The sequence below is a fragment of the Triturus cristatus genome, chromosome 12 (assembly GCF_964204655.1).
Source record: "Triturus cristatus chromosome 12, aTriCri1.1, whole genome shotgun sequence".
NCBI lineage: Eukaryota > Metazoa > Chordata > Amphibia > Caudata > Salamandridae > Triturus > Triturus cristatus.
Genome location: NC_140595.1, coordinates 695,145,602 through 695,158,557, shown reverse-complemented (window position 1 = coordinate 695,158,557; position 12,956 = coordinate 695,145,602). Strand labels below are relative to the sequence as shown.

General features: G+C 43.8%; 2 protein-coding genes across 3 annotated transcripts in view; both read right to left on the bottom strand.

Annotated features, from left to right (window-relative positions):
• Positions 1 to 9,483, bottom strand: part of TRIM56 (tripartite motif containing 56) — a 132,699-nt gene extending 123,216 nt beyond the window's left edge. Inside the window, exon 1 of the mRNA XM_085638054.1 lies at positions 8,676 to 9,483. The gene's annotated coding sequence lies outside the window, so the exon portion shown is untranslated. The remainder of the gene's footprint in view (positions 1 to 8,675) is intronic.
• A 194-nt stretch (positions 9,484 to 9,677) lies between these two features.
• The window catches only part of LOC146780115 (mucin-3A-like), a 268,570-nt gene continuing 265,291 nt past the window's right edge, over positions 9,678 to 12,956 (bottom strand). For both annotated transcript variants that reach the window (XR_014972097.1, XM_085638057.1), the window contains one exon: positions 9,678 to 11,128. The gene's annotated coding sequence lies outside the window, so the exon portion shown is untranslated. The remainder of the gene's footprint in view (positions 11,129 to 12,956) is intronic.

Below are 12,956 nucleotides of genomic sequence, written 5' to 3'. Positions count from 1 at the left end.
TTGTTGTGTCGCAAAAACACATAGTTGGACCTGGTGTCATCTGGCACCTAGGAAACCTACCAGCCCCAGATATTTTTTAACACTACCCACCTGCAACGTTTGGGTGGTGTGGCTTGCATGGATGGCACCACTTTTTCTTACTCAGAATTCTGACCCTGGTCCCAAATACTGCAGACATCCCCCATTACAAACATTCCCTGATGACTAGTGTGCGGATCTCTGCTCAAATCTATGGAAAACCCACACAAGTCTACGAAAAGACAGAAACCATAAAACATAATTTTGCTTGGAGATGTTATCCACATTTACAAAATATGCTGCACCCTGTTTATTGCCCATGAACTCCCTGAAGCTATAGAAAATGTATACAAGTCTGGTATCCCCATGGTCAAGAAACCCAGTGAGACAAAGCTGAAGGTAAAGCCGTGGCAGGGATATGTTCCTCTGCAAGGAAGACTGGCATGACATATGCTGTGGGAGCAAAGTGTGTTAAATCTGACAAATGTAATGTTCAGTGCTATTTCCTGGCCAGCCAATGAGGGAGAGGGAGATAGGACACCCAGCAAAAGAAATCCTAGGACAAGCAAATGTAAAAAATAAGTGCTTGTGGCATGTTTCCATACAGCCTAGTGGTAATATTTGTGAGCAAAACAGATAGCCTAAAATGGCATTTCACTTGCAGTGGACTTCCAAATTTCCAAAATGAATTGCACACGGTTTTCTGCTTGTGGGCATGCTGAATCCAGGAAACCAATACATGTTGGGGATCCCAACACTCTAGAGAACCAGAGGAAAAAAAATGAGGTTAGGCCTTGGCAGGTATATTTTCCTGCACGAGGGAGACTGGAGGAAATTACCATGTTTTTGAAAATAATGCAAAAAATCTTAGAAACGTAATGGTTACTGTGTTGTACCTTTCAGCCATCCAATGCAAGGAGTGTCCGGCTTCCACTAGTAGATTCCTTACGTCATACAGAATTAGAAAATATATTGTTTTTATACTGTCAATAAAATCCCTATTTTGAGACCTGTTCATCTTGTGATTCTGTCCCAAGGTTGTAATTGGCACTATTAATAGATAATTGATTGCAAAAACTACATCCCCTAAGAAAATGCCACACGTATTTGGCATTGCCAGATTACAAGGAGTCACTGCAACGTTTCCTTGATCAACATTATGGTATATTTGATTCTCCATTTGAGAAATGCAACAAAATATTGTGCAAATTTGTTAAAGTAAGGAAGATATCTCCACATGTTCATCATATTTGTAGGCTACAACAATATATTGATGCAAGGTATGCATCAATACATAGCCCCAAATATGCTTAAGTAAATACATTGGGCCTGATCCTCACAGGTCCTCGCGTTTGCTCCCCCTTGCTGCCCCTTTGCTCTGCCTGCTATTGTGTCCCCTGTTTTCCTGGTTATTTGTCTTTGCCCATATTGCATTTCTTCTTGCCTTATTTTGCTTATTTTATGCATCTGATTGCTTCACATGCTATTGTTTTTTCTTTTATTTGCCCATGCCCATATTACATTTGTTTTTGACATATTCTGCTATTCTGTGCCTCTGATTGCTGTGTCTGTTATTTCGTCCCCTGTATTTTCTGGCCTGCCTATGTTATTTCCACTTGCCTGATTCTTTTGTCTATTTACCGTGTTTGTTTCTCTCTGCTGCCTGCTCGCTTTCTGCCATTTTCATTTCCTCCCACCTCCCAGCGAACCTCCCACCTCCCAGGACCTACTTAATGGAGGTCCCAGCTCAACTACACACGGACGAGCCACCGGTGCACCAAAGGCAAGCCTGCCCATGCCCATCTGCACCTGTCTGCACCTGGACTGCGCGCAGCACCATGAACCCTGGCCCTCCGGCCACAGACAGATACTCCGCTGCAGAGCTCCACTCTCTAGACCCCAGACACCACAATAACAACTGCTGCATCGCATCTCCTCGACCTACCGTAGGGCCTTTTACCTGCATCGCTGCTTCTCCACCTGCAACTCAGGGCCTCCTGCCCTCACAGAAACCTTTGCCACACCCACCGCACTGACCAAAACCACCCTGGAATCACTCCACTGTCTTCTGCTCAGCACCTGATCACTATACAAATACACCACCGAAATCTGGAACACCATCACCAACCTCACCCCGACATACTCTTCAACACAGAGACCTGGCTCAAACCCTCCTCCATCCCCGACATTGCCACCGTAATGCCCAATGGCTACTAGACGATACACCGGGACTGCACCAACAAACGCGAAGAAGGCATCGCCATCATCCACAAAGAGATTTTCCGTTGCACCACCACACAAGACGACACACCGATCATGGAATACCTCAACTTCCAACTCAAAACTGATGGCAGAACAACCATCAGAAGAGCCCTCACCTACAGACCCACAGGATCATGCCTTGTCTTCTGTGACGCCATCCCAGAAATCATCACCACACTAGTCATTGATTCCAAGCACTACATCTTCTTCGATGACCTCAACTTCCACCTTGATGACCCCGAAGACGTTTATTCCACCAACCTCCTGGAAAGCTTGAGCAAAATCGGACTCTCCCATCTGGTCACCAACCCCACACACAGCACAGGACACACACTTGACCCTATCTTCACTGACAGCGACAGAGTAAAGAACAGTCATGCCACTGAACTCACTTGGACAAACCACGCCATCATCCATTTCACCATCAGAGGATCCACATGCACCTCTAGTGGCCCCCCAGCTCCACCCACCACAGCTGGGACAAAGTGACAGAGACTTAAATGGACTGACACCCTCAACACCACCCAGCTGACTTTGCAACCAACCTGGAACAGGACATCAAGAATTTCACCACCTGGATAACCAACTGCACCCAGAGAGTTGCCCCCATCAAATCAGCCAAGACCTGCAGATCCACCAAACAAACCAGCTAGTACACACCAGCACTCAGGACAATGAAACACAACTGCAAGCGGCTAGAAAGAAGATGGCGCACCAGCAGAGATTCCACAGACCAAGCCACCTTCAAGTCAGCCCTCAACAAATACCACCAACACCTTAAATACATGAAAAAGGCACCCTGGCAGAACGCATTGAAGGAATCCGACTTGATTGATTCACAAAGGTAAACTTACACTTTTCTGTAAGTTTGCGATTGTTTGCTGTTCACAACAGTATTTTAGTAGCAGTAGTTTTATGACTGTGGAGTCTCTACACATAAGATCAGTGGTTGGGGGTGACTCCTAAGCCCTATCTACCCAATAGGAAAAAAAACTCCCAGGGGTAAACCTATCCACCTTTCCAGCAGTACTGTGTGCCCTACTGAAAACAAGCCCACAGTGCTCCTCTCTGCCACAACCCATGTTGAAACCCTTCTACCTTCGTACTGAGCCTGTGTGCCTACCCGAGGTGTGGCCAGGCAATGGAGCAATCACTTCTCCGTGGCCAATTTAAACCAGTTTTGGGGCAGCTCCACTGTCACTGGGATTGATATTTCTGCCTGGCAGGCGGAACAAAAAAGGACACTGCCCAGGTGTCAGCTAACATTATCCTGTGACAAAGTTGGTCTCTTTGAAGTTAATCAAGCTCCTCCCAGATGGTCGTCCTGCCAAAAAAGCAGAGCACCCCCACGCCTAAGGACTTTGTTCAGCTCTGGGAGCAGTTTCACACCTCAGCTACCATGTGATAGTTTGAGCTCATGTAAATAGAGATAGTTAGGTACACAATGGGGTAACCCAGTATCCCTCAGAACCTGGGTGGTATTACGTAAAGAAAAACAATGGTTCTGTTGGGTGAAACGATTACTTCATACAATTAGCAAAAGTCATGCGTTATTCAAAGATATGCGAATTCTGGCATAAGCAACACACCAAACAATTTTAAGTGGTAAATTGATTTTATATCCACAAGTTTTATATTAAAGACCGTCAAACGACAAAGTGATCATAATTAGTGACAAAGTGACCAGAAGTGCTCAGTGACAAAGTGCGTGATATGTACAAAAATGTTTAAAAGGTTGATGATTTCTTAGTGGCCAGGAGAGCAAATAATTATAGTAGCTCTGCAAAATTAAATTAATTCGATTGGTGCAGGTTCTATGAGCTGGTCCACATATTAGTGTCGACGTTTCAACCCAGGTACTGCACTACTGAAAGGTCAGCGCGGGTCTTCATCAGGACTTAGACGGGGGATGACTGCCTAAGTGGGGTTCAGGTCCAGATATGGACTGAACCTTTCAGAGCAATATGCATCTCTGGATAGGACTTCAAAATCAGGGCCTATATGGAGTACTTGCGGTTGACTCATACGCAATGGATCTCCGGGTGATGTTTCAATTGTAGGTTACTGGGTCTAAGCGGAATGACTCTCCCCTCGACCTATCTGTTCAAGCTGCACTTGGAGAATGACATGTGCAACCAGCGAATTTCCGATGTAGTCTTTGTTCAAATGCGGTGAATCAGTCAGCCAAACGTCTCTGTTATGAGCGTTTCATAGGGTCTATCATAATCCACGATATGGACGGCAGGCAAACGTCCTGGCTCGTCTGTGCGGTTAAAGACCTGAACCCCACTTAGGCCGTCATCCCCCGTCTAAGTTCTGATGAAGACCCGCGCTGACCTTTCAGTAGTGCAGTACCTGGGTAGAAACGTCGGCACTAAGATGCGGGCACTGTCTGCAGCTTTGGCTATAAACATGAGATAATATGTTTTCAGGCTGTTCTCCACAGAGCACGTCTGTCAGCTGCGTGGACGAGGAACTCTGGCACATTGAATCAGGGACAAGGCAAAGCATGCTGTAAACTTCTGCCAGGTCGAACAGCAGCTGCTGCAGCCAATAGTCACCACTCCTGGATGGCTGTAGATGCTGGCAAGCAGCCATGCTGTGAAGGGAGTCTCGTGTGGGTGATGCAGGTGTAGTTTCCTGACCGTTTACCAGATATTAAAACTCAAACAGGATGCAGAGAAAGAAGGCCATTTTGGAACGATTGGGACCAATATCCTAATTTGGTCTTTACTTCGATTAACAAGAGCCAACAGACCTGCACCTTCCATTGCATGTCCGCTATCTGGTCAGTGAAATCCTTGTTATATGAGGTGCTATTAGGCAATCGAACTCCCGCTACGCACGTCAGATACACTTCTACAGCAATGGTCCAAAAAGTGACGTTGTCTTCAGCCCTACTGCGCTACAGGTGTTGTGAACTGGAAGACCACTTCTTTTGCAATTCATGTTAACCTATCTGGATGGATGGCCCAAAGAAAGTAGCATCTTCCAGGGCAGGTCTTCACACTCACAAGGAGATGATTAGTGGAAGTGGCTTCTGTGGAACACATGCTTTGCTAAAAGGAAAAGCGCCTCAGTATTTGTTTAAGACATGCGCACGTGCTTCAACAGTGACTTTGAGGTATAGCTTGCGGCAACATTGGTTATAACATTGAACATCCAGACAGTGCACACTACTAAATGAGCTACTTGTTTGCCCTGAATAAAGATGTTAGTATTCCCTATGTCAAGCCACTTGATCCCTCTGTACACGTGACCTTATGTAATGTAACTGGTTATTTGTGGAAACCACTCCAATTCGGGTTGAGAATGCCTATATAAAACTGTGAAAAAAGGGGGAAATTATCATAAAAGCCTGTACACTAGGTTTGAATTTATGACCTTCTTATTACTCACAGATTTCTAGAGAAGAAACCTTCCAGCCGTCTATGTTCCCCATTTAGGACCCGAGTACATGTGATGTGGGGTCCATAAGGAAATGTTTAATCAAATCATTTTGCTTATTCATAGAGTGAACCAAATCTCCCAAATACGTTTCCTGTTCAAGAGACAATAAAACATTACATGTCACAAGCATCAGTCCCACAAGTCACACCCTTGCATTTCTTTGTAATCCCATCCCATGCAAGGGGCAGCAAACACCACTAATCATTAGTAGTTCAAACATTTGTATTGATTTTTAAAATGTCTTGTATACTGCCTCCCCATTGTATTAAAATGTACATTGATAATTATTTTGTGCTACATAGCTAAAGACTTGTAAGGTCCAAAAGACAAGACCTATTGGCTATGCCAATGCTTATTATTGATGAAGGCGATATTTTGTCCACTCCTTGGCATAGGTTGAAATCTATACCAACCAGGACTTCAAGTGGGATGAAAAAAGTAGGAGATGTGTGTCCTATACAATTAAAGGTGAGGCTCAAAATGAGTAAAGTGAAACCCTGCGCTTGCCTTACCATATCATCCAGCTAGTATCTCGGTGCCTCTCTGTAAGCTTGTTTTTATTGCATCCAGGTATAAAACAAGGCAAACCTATTAGCTTTGCCAGTGCTTGTTAGCAGCATCAGATAAACGAGTAAGAGCAATGCTTTTGTTGTCAATAGTTAGAATTAAAAATGTTTCAGTTAGAAAAATATGAGACTATAAATGAAACATTATTAAGTTCTGTGGAAGGGTTACTGCTTTTCGGAGTGTCTCAGACCTTTATTCTTACCTTCAGACCACTTTCCTCTGCAGTCTCTCTGTTAGATACTCACACCCTTTTTCTCCCTACATCTTCCTGAAATCTTCCATCCGCATATCTAACACCTCATCCCTTCCTTGTTCTAGATTCCTGTTTTCACTCTCTTTGCATGTACTTTCTTACATCCTCTTCAGTTCACCACCCCACAAATGCACAACACACCCAGTGAGCTGTAAGAGCTGCGTTTTCTTTTACTTTTGTACTTTCAGTATTTTATGAGCTGCAAATCAACATCACACACTTTTGCACAAAATCGTAATTAGTGCACCTGGCCTTTGTTCTGAGCACTCTACAGAGAGGCCAAGGATTGAATGAACATGTACTCCCAACCCCTAGTTCCAGATTACCAAATAGGCAAAGTAGTCACCGGTTTATGGGCCCCGCTCCTTTTAGGGGCCCCACCACAACGGATCAAAATAATATTGATTTGATCTTGGAAGAAAATTTCAATCAAGCTTTCTTACATTGTTTCCAATTAATTTTAGTTTAATAATATAAAAAATTGTTAATGTTTAGTTTTGTGTAATAAAATTGGTTTATGAAAATCGTTATGTTGGTAAAATTTAAAACTTAGTAGGAGATAATTTGAGAAGGGGGCTCCGAAATTTCGACTGCCTAGGGGCCTCCACAGGGTTCAATCCGGCTCTGCGAACCCCTTTATGATCCACTGACATTCACTGTGAGAAACTCGTTCTGCCTTTGGCCTGAACTCCAGAGCTCTCAATTCGGGGTTTCTTGTGAGCATTCATCCACAACCTGAACTCACACAGACACATAGAGGTCACAAGAGAAAGTTGCTGCATGAAAAAACTTTGTGGCTTGGACCCCTGTCGTGCTTTCTTCTCTCTAACACCCCCATTGATCTGATCCCAATGCACAGTGCTACGCATCTTCAAAGCAGTCTTTGAAACAAGTACTCCACTGCTTGCCTTCTTGCCTTCTTGTACCATGCAGCAAGCATGATAGTCAGTACCAAAAACATTTGCAGTTTCAAAGTACTACTCGTTTGTTTCACTGTGGTCCACTGCCTGCCTTTATGCCTGCTCTCATGTTTCAGGGCTGTCGATCCCCAAATTTTAGGTAGCCTCCCGACTGAAAGTTTTTTATTATGCCCAAAAATCTCTAATACTGTACATGAGTTCCTAAAAGCAGAAGAAAATCTAAGCAGAGACCCTATCATCGTCAATTCAAATAGCACCTGTCACCTCGCTATAAAGTGAATTGACCTAAAATTATTTTTCTTGTATTACACAGGAAATACAAAATCTGCAACCATGTAGCATATCTTACTTATCTTATTGTGGTTTTACATAGCAACCCCAAGGTTTTGAGTGCTTCATATGTGCACCAGTTACATTACACAAGGACACATTCAATTTTGGTAGGCACAGGGAAATGAAGTGGTTTGCCCAGAACACAGGATGATGAGCCGACGCCAGGACTCAAACTTGGTTCTCCAGTTCCAAAGTCAACAGCTCTGGGCATTACGCCACATCCTCTCCCTCAATTGCCAATCAAAAGTCCTTGCGAAACCCACCAGCCAAGGAACCTAGGTTCAGGTTTATGGGGTCTTTATGAATATGTGACGTTACAACACGATCATTTACATCGCGGTACATTACATCGTGGTTATTACAACGCAAGTAGTTGCAACGGCTTGCGCTAGAGGCGCTGGACATAGGAATAGTATGATTTACTATTCCAGCTCCAGTGTGTATAACAGTAGGGAAGGTGTTGGAATAGTAAATCATACTATTCGTTAGTGTAGAGCGCCATCCAGTGCAAGTCGTTGCAATGACTTGCCTTGTAATGACCGTGATGTAAATGTATTGCGGTGTAACGACAGCTTTGTAAAGGTCGTTCGCCGGTCTTTATGCATCTGGCAGAGTGGGAGCACCGTTGTAGATCATCAATGATCCCACTTACAAACTTATTTAGACTTTGGTGCAGCACTGAGTTTAAACCGGCAGAGTCGCAGCTGGCTCCATGGGTGTAAACCTCTATCCTAGTGGGTTCCATTCCAATTTCTAAATGACCCCTATTTCTGCAAGCTCCTTAACCTTACCTCTCTTGTGAAACAATTACATTTTTATATGAGAGGCACATCAGCCTGCTCATTCCCCATGAACTGACTCAATGTACTTACATGCCATCTCAGGAGACAAGATCGCAAAGGTATCAAACTTAGCAATCATGGTCACGTCCTCGAAAAAACAAAAAAAAAGGATTGTCAAAAACAGTCAATAAGTGAATTGCAGCAAAGCATTTATCTTAGGAATGGCAAATTATTAGGGTTAACATATTTACTGTTAATGAACCACAGCAGCTTCTTGTATCCTCCTGTATATTCTAAGCTATATGTATGTCAGTTAGACATAACTAGTGTATTTCTGTGTTCTTTTGTTTTTTAAATAGAGGTCCTTTTCAGTGAATTCCTACAGTTGTTTAGCATAAGTTAAAATCCCACACATCAAAGCCAATCATAAATGAATAACAGCAACACCTGACACGTGCTTTGCTTTTATTAGAGCTCTTCAGAAAGGTATAGCTTTGTCTACACACAAGGAGGCACCCAGTATAAGTTAAGATAATACTCTTTCTGGCTTAGAGTGCTGCATACATTATGCAAAAAGGAAGCAGGGAACTCTGAGTAGTTTTCAGGGTTTAAATGGAGAGCAGCTTCTTTATATGAGAACTCTACAACACTACCAACACTCTGAATCGGCTTACAATAAATGTCTGTTTTTCTAGCAGTTTCTAAGCATACGATTAGCACAGTGCCATCCATGCGGAGCTAGGAAGTAACCAAGCCTTTTGCCATTTTTTTCTGTAGTCTTTAAGCTTAGGGTTTGCTGGTGCTATCAATGCATTCCAAAAAAACCTTTAAGCCAACTCAGTTTCTTTGTGAAAGGTTTTGTGGCAGTCTTTTAAGAAGGGTCCAAGAAAAATGGGATATCCTTAAATGTGTTTTCCCCATACATTTTCCATTTGGAAAATTGAAAAGTGCTACAACAAAAATGGCTGAATGGAACTACACTAAACTTGTCAGAAAGCTAGATCACGGCCCATAAAGTGCCCTGTTTGTGATTTGGTGTAAATCTGTTTAGTAGTTTTGAGAAATAATAGTTCAAAAAGATTTCACAGCAGGTTAGAAAAATAAAACTGAGTTTAATAGATAAAACAAGACCAAAATGACAAAAATAAAATAAGTAGAACTTGAGACATGAATTTTTAATGAATAAACTTTAAAATAGCACGTAGAAGCCATAAGCACTTATTTGGGATATCTGGTCACACCGGACCGGAACAAAGTCAAAAGTTTAGGTCAACTGCGATGGAGAGGGGGCTGAATATAGAGATCCATTGAAGCCCACTGAACAAAAGTACCTTGATCCTAGATGCATTGATGTCGAAGATGGGGAGTGCTGCCGAAGTGATTCATCGATGTTGAGCCATGCAGTGGTGGTGATGCACTGGTCCTAATCTGCACAGCAGCGACGATGCGTCGGCTCTGATGAGTGCAGAGCTGTGATGCGGAGATTTTTCATTGTCTTCGAAGATGCTGTAGACGCAGATGCAGAGACCTTGTGCAGTGGTGGTTCAGAAGACAATCCATTGGGGCTGATCCACACAGGAGAGGTGATGCACTGGTTCTGGACATGCATCAGGAGAGATGCACTTCCTTCGATTTATGCAACAGGATCAATGCATTGATTCTGACCATGCAAAAGGGGCATTGTGCCGGTTCTGATCCTCACAACGGCCAGATTCACCAGTTAAAAATAGGATGTGTGGGTTTTGCTGAACCAAGCACCTTAGACTTTACTTCCAAGGGTCCAGGACTGGGATGGCACCACTTGGCAGAGCAGACTCACGAATGGCAGAGTCCAGGTGCAGAAGCAGGTAAGTCGGAAGTCGTTTATGTCCCTGAGCATTCAAGTCAGGAGTCCAGCCAACTATCCTTTCGAGGCACTCTGAGTTCTAGTGATGCAGTTCCAGTCCTTCTCATCAGGCAGGAGAACAAGGCAGGATAGCAAGGCAGGAGTCCAGCAGAGCAGCAGTGATGCAATAAACGTTTGTACAATTTAGTAAGGTTCAAATGTCCTACTGTGGCATTGCTGTGGTATTGCTAATAAGTATTCTCTTTTGTGTTAAGTTCAGAGATATGGCTGACATGCTAAAGGTAAGTAGTGCCCCATGAATAATCCTTGACATGCTACAGGTAAGTATTATCTCTTAAAATAATCCTTCTGCCAATTTCAGGGTCTCTTTCAATGGAGGAGTGTTTTTATATACACACTCTGTGATAATATGCATTCTTTTATCAGATTTGACAAGTCTTAAACATACTTATGTTCATGCCAACTTGCCCTCCTCGCTCTGAAACCTTTTGCATCCTAGGTTGCTGATTGTTCTTGTTGTAATTCCTCATTATGCTAAGCCTTTGCCAAATCATGATATAATCGATAATATACACAATCCTTGATTTGCGTTAATTTGAAGAGTAAGAACAGACGACTCATCTCTCTCTTCTTGCCTTTTGTCTTTCAGGTCTCCATTCACTTGGCCAAGTGGGAGAGCGAGAGGGAGATGTGGACACTACAGAAAGTAAAAGTGCTGTTAGTGCCCTGCTTGCGTTCTCCTGCTCCTTTGAGACGCTCATGCTAAGGGTAGCAAGTGGAAAGCTAGCGTTATTAAAGAGCAAGATAATGGGTAGCAGCTGCAAGCCAGCGCTACTCCCACTGATCTCCATGAAACTGCATGCAAACAAGTCACCCCCAACAACAAATAGAGCAGTCCTGCCAGAACTGCCAGACCGTAGTGTCTCTATCAGGGACAAGAAACAAGCACAGCTGGGTTTCTGTGTCTGTGCATGGTGTTACTCAAGTAGATACATGCAAGAGAGCAACACAAGTGCGGGTGGAGGAGCGAAGCACATGGGCAAGGGAGAACAAAAGGGGAGAAAATTACACGAAAGAGGCAGATGGAAAAGGTGTACACTCTCAGAAGTGTTCAAACCAAAAGAAACAGCATTTGCAAAGAGAATAGTTCTCACTAATGAGAGATAGTGAGGTTTGCAATGGTTTGTAGCCCAGCTATACAGCAGTGTGGCTCCTGTGCAGCATTGCTACAACTAATTAAAAAAAACACTAAGAAGTGGACAGTTCTAATGCGTTGTATGTCATTTAAAAAAAGAACATTAGAGCTGGCTGCATCACAGTACCTTTTATTAATTTTATCCGCGTGCTCCCCATTCCCTCCTGTCTATGCACTCCTTCCATCCAGATCTCCTCTCCCACCTCCCTTCCTCCATGTTGCCTCACCTCCTAACCCACTCCCCTGTGGGACGAGGCAACATGTAGGGAGAGAGGGTGGAAGAGAAGGATGCTGATGGGAGAAGAGGACATGCAAGAGGGGATGAAGGAGCACTGGACACCAGAGAGTGGGTGGGGGAGCACACTGAAAAAGCAGGATGGGTGGGAGAGGCTGGGGCAGGCACATGGGCAACGGAGGCTGGCCAGAAGGCGCTGTGGCAATACAACAGACAACAGAGGGTGAAAAGAGGTGCTGGGGAAGCAGTTGGACAAGCACATGGACAATAAGTTGGTGAGTGGAAGAGGCCGTCGGAAGCACACTGACAACAGAGGGTGGGCAGAGGAGCAGGGGTTAGCACACAGACAATAGAGGGTGGGTAGTAAGGGAACAGAGGGGGAACACAGAGGGGAGGTACACAGAGAAGACAGCTGGAAAATGCACACACTCATGTAGACTGCTTAAACAAACAAACAAAAAAGTAACACCTGAAAAAGTGAGCAGTGGAAAGACACAGTAATGCATCCATGCGCCAGGGGATGGAACAAACACAATAAGAGAAAGGAAAGCCTATGGAAGCAGACAGAAAGGAAGCTAGCAAATGACAGTGAAAATGAAGTCAGCCAATGGTAAGCTATTGGCGGCCTCTAAGCCCACTGTAAGGTAACAAAGGTCTAACAATATACAGCACAGGTGCCGTCTTAGGTGAGACATGAAATGTTGTTCCCTAAAAGCAAGCAGAGGAAGAACAGAAGCCAGACAATCAAGGAAATCGCAAAGCGGCTATTCGCCATCATGGAGACAAGATGGACAGGCTGAAACAAGGAAAGCCAGAGTGACAGTAAAGTCAACCAGTGGTAAGCTATGCATAGGCTGCAAGCCCCTGTGTGTTTTTGGTAAGTCCAATATATGCCTTTCACAATCAGGCAGTTAGCATTGTCTGGAAGGCTTGAGCTACAAAATAAAGAACTAAATTTCATTTGCATTTCAGACAACTGCCAAGTGAAATTATGACATACGGTGCAATCAACCATTCCCTGGCTTTTCAATCAACAGTATGTTGCATTGTGTGCCTTGTTGTTTTGCTTTTAACGCTTTCAATGTGGAGTCAAAA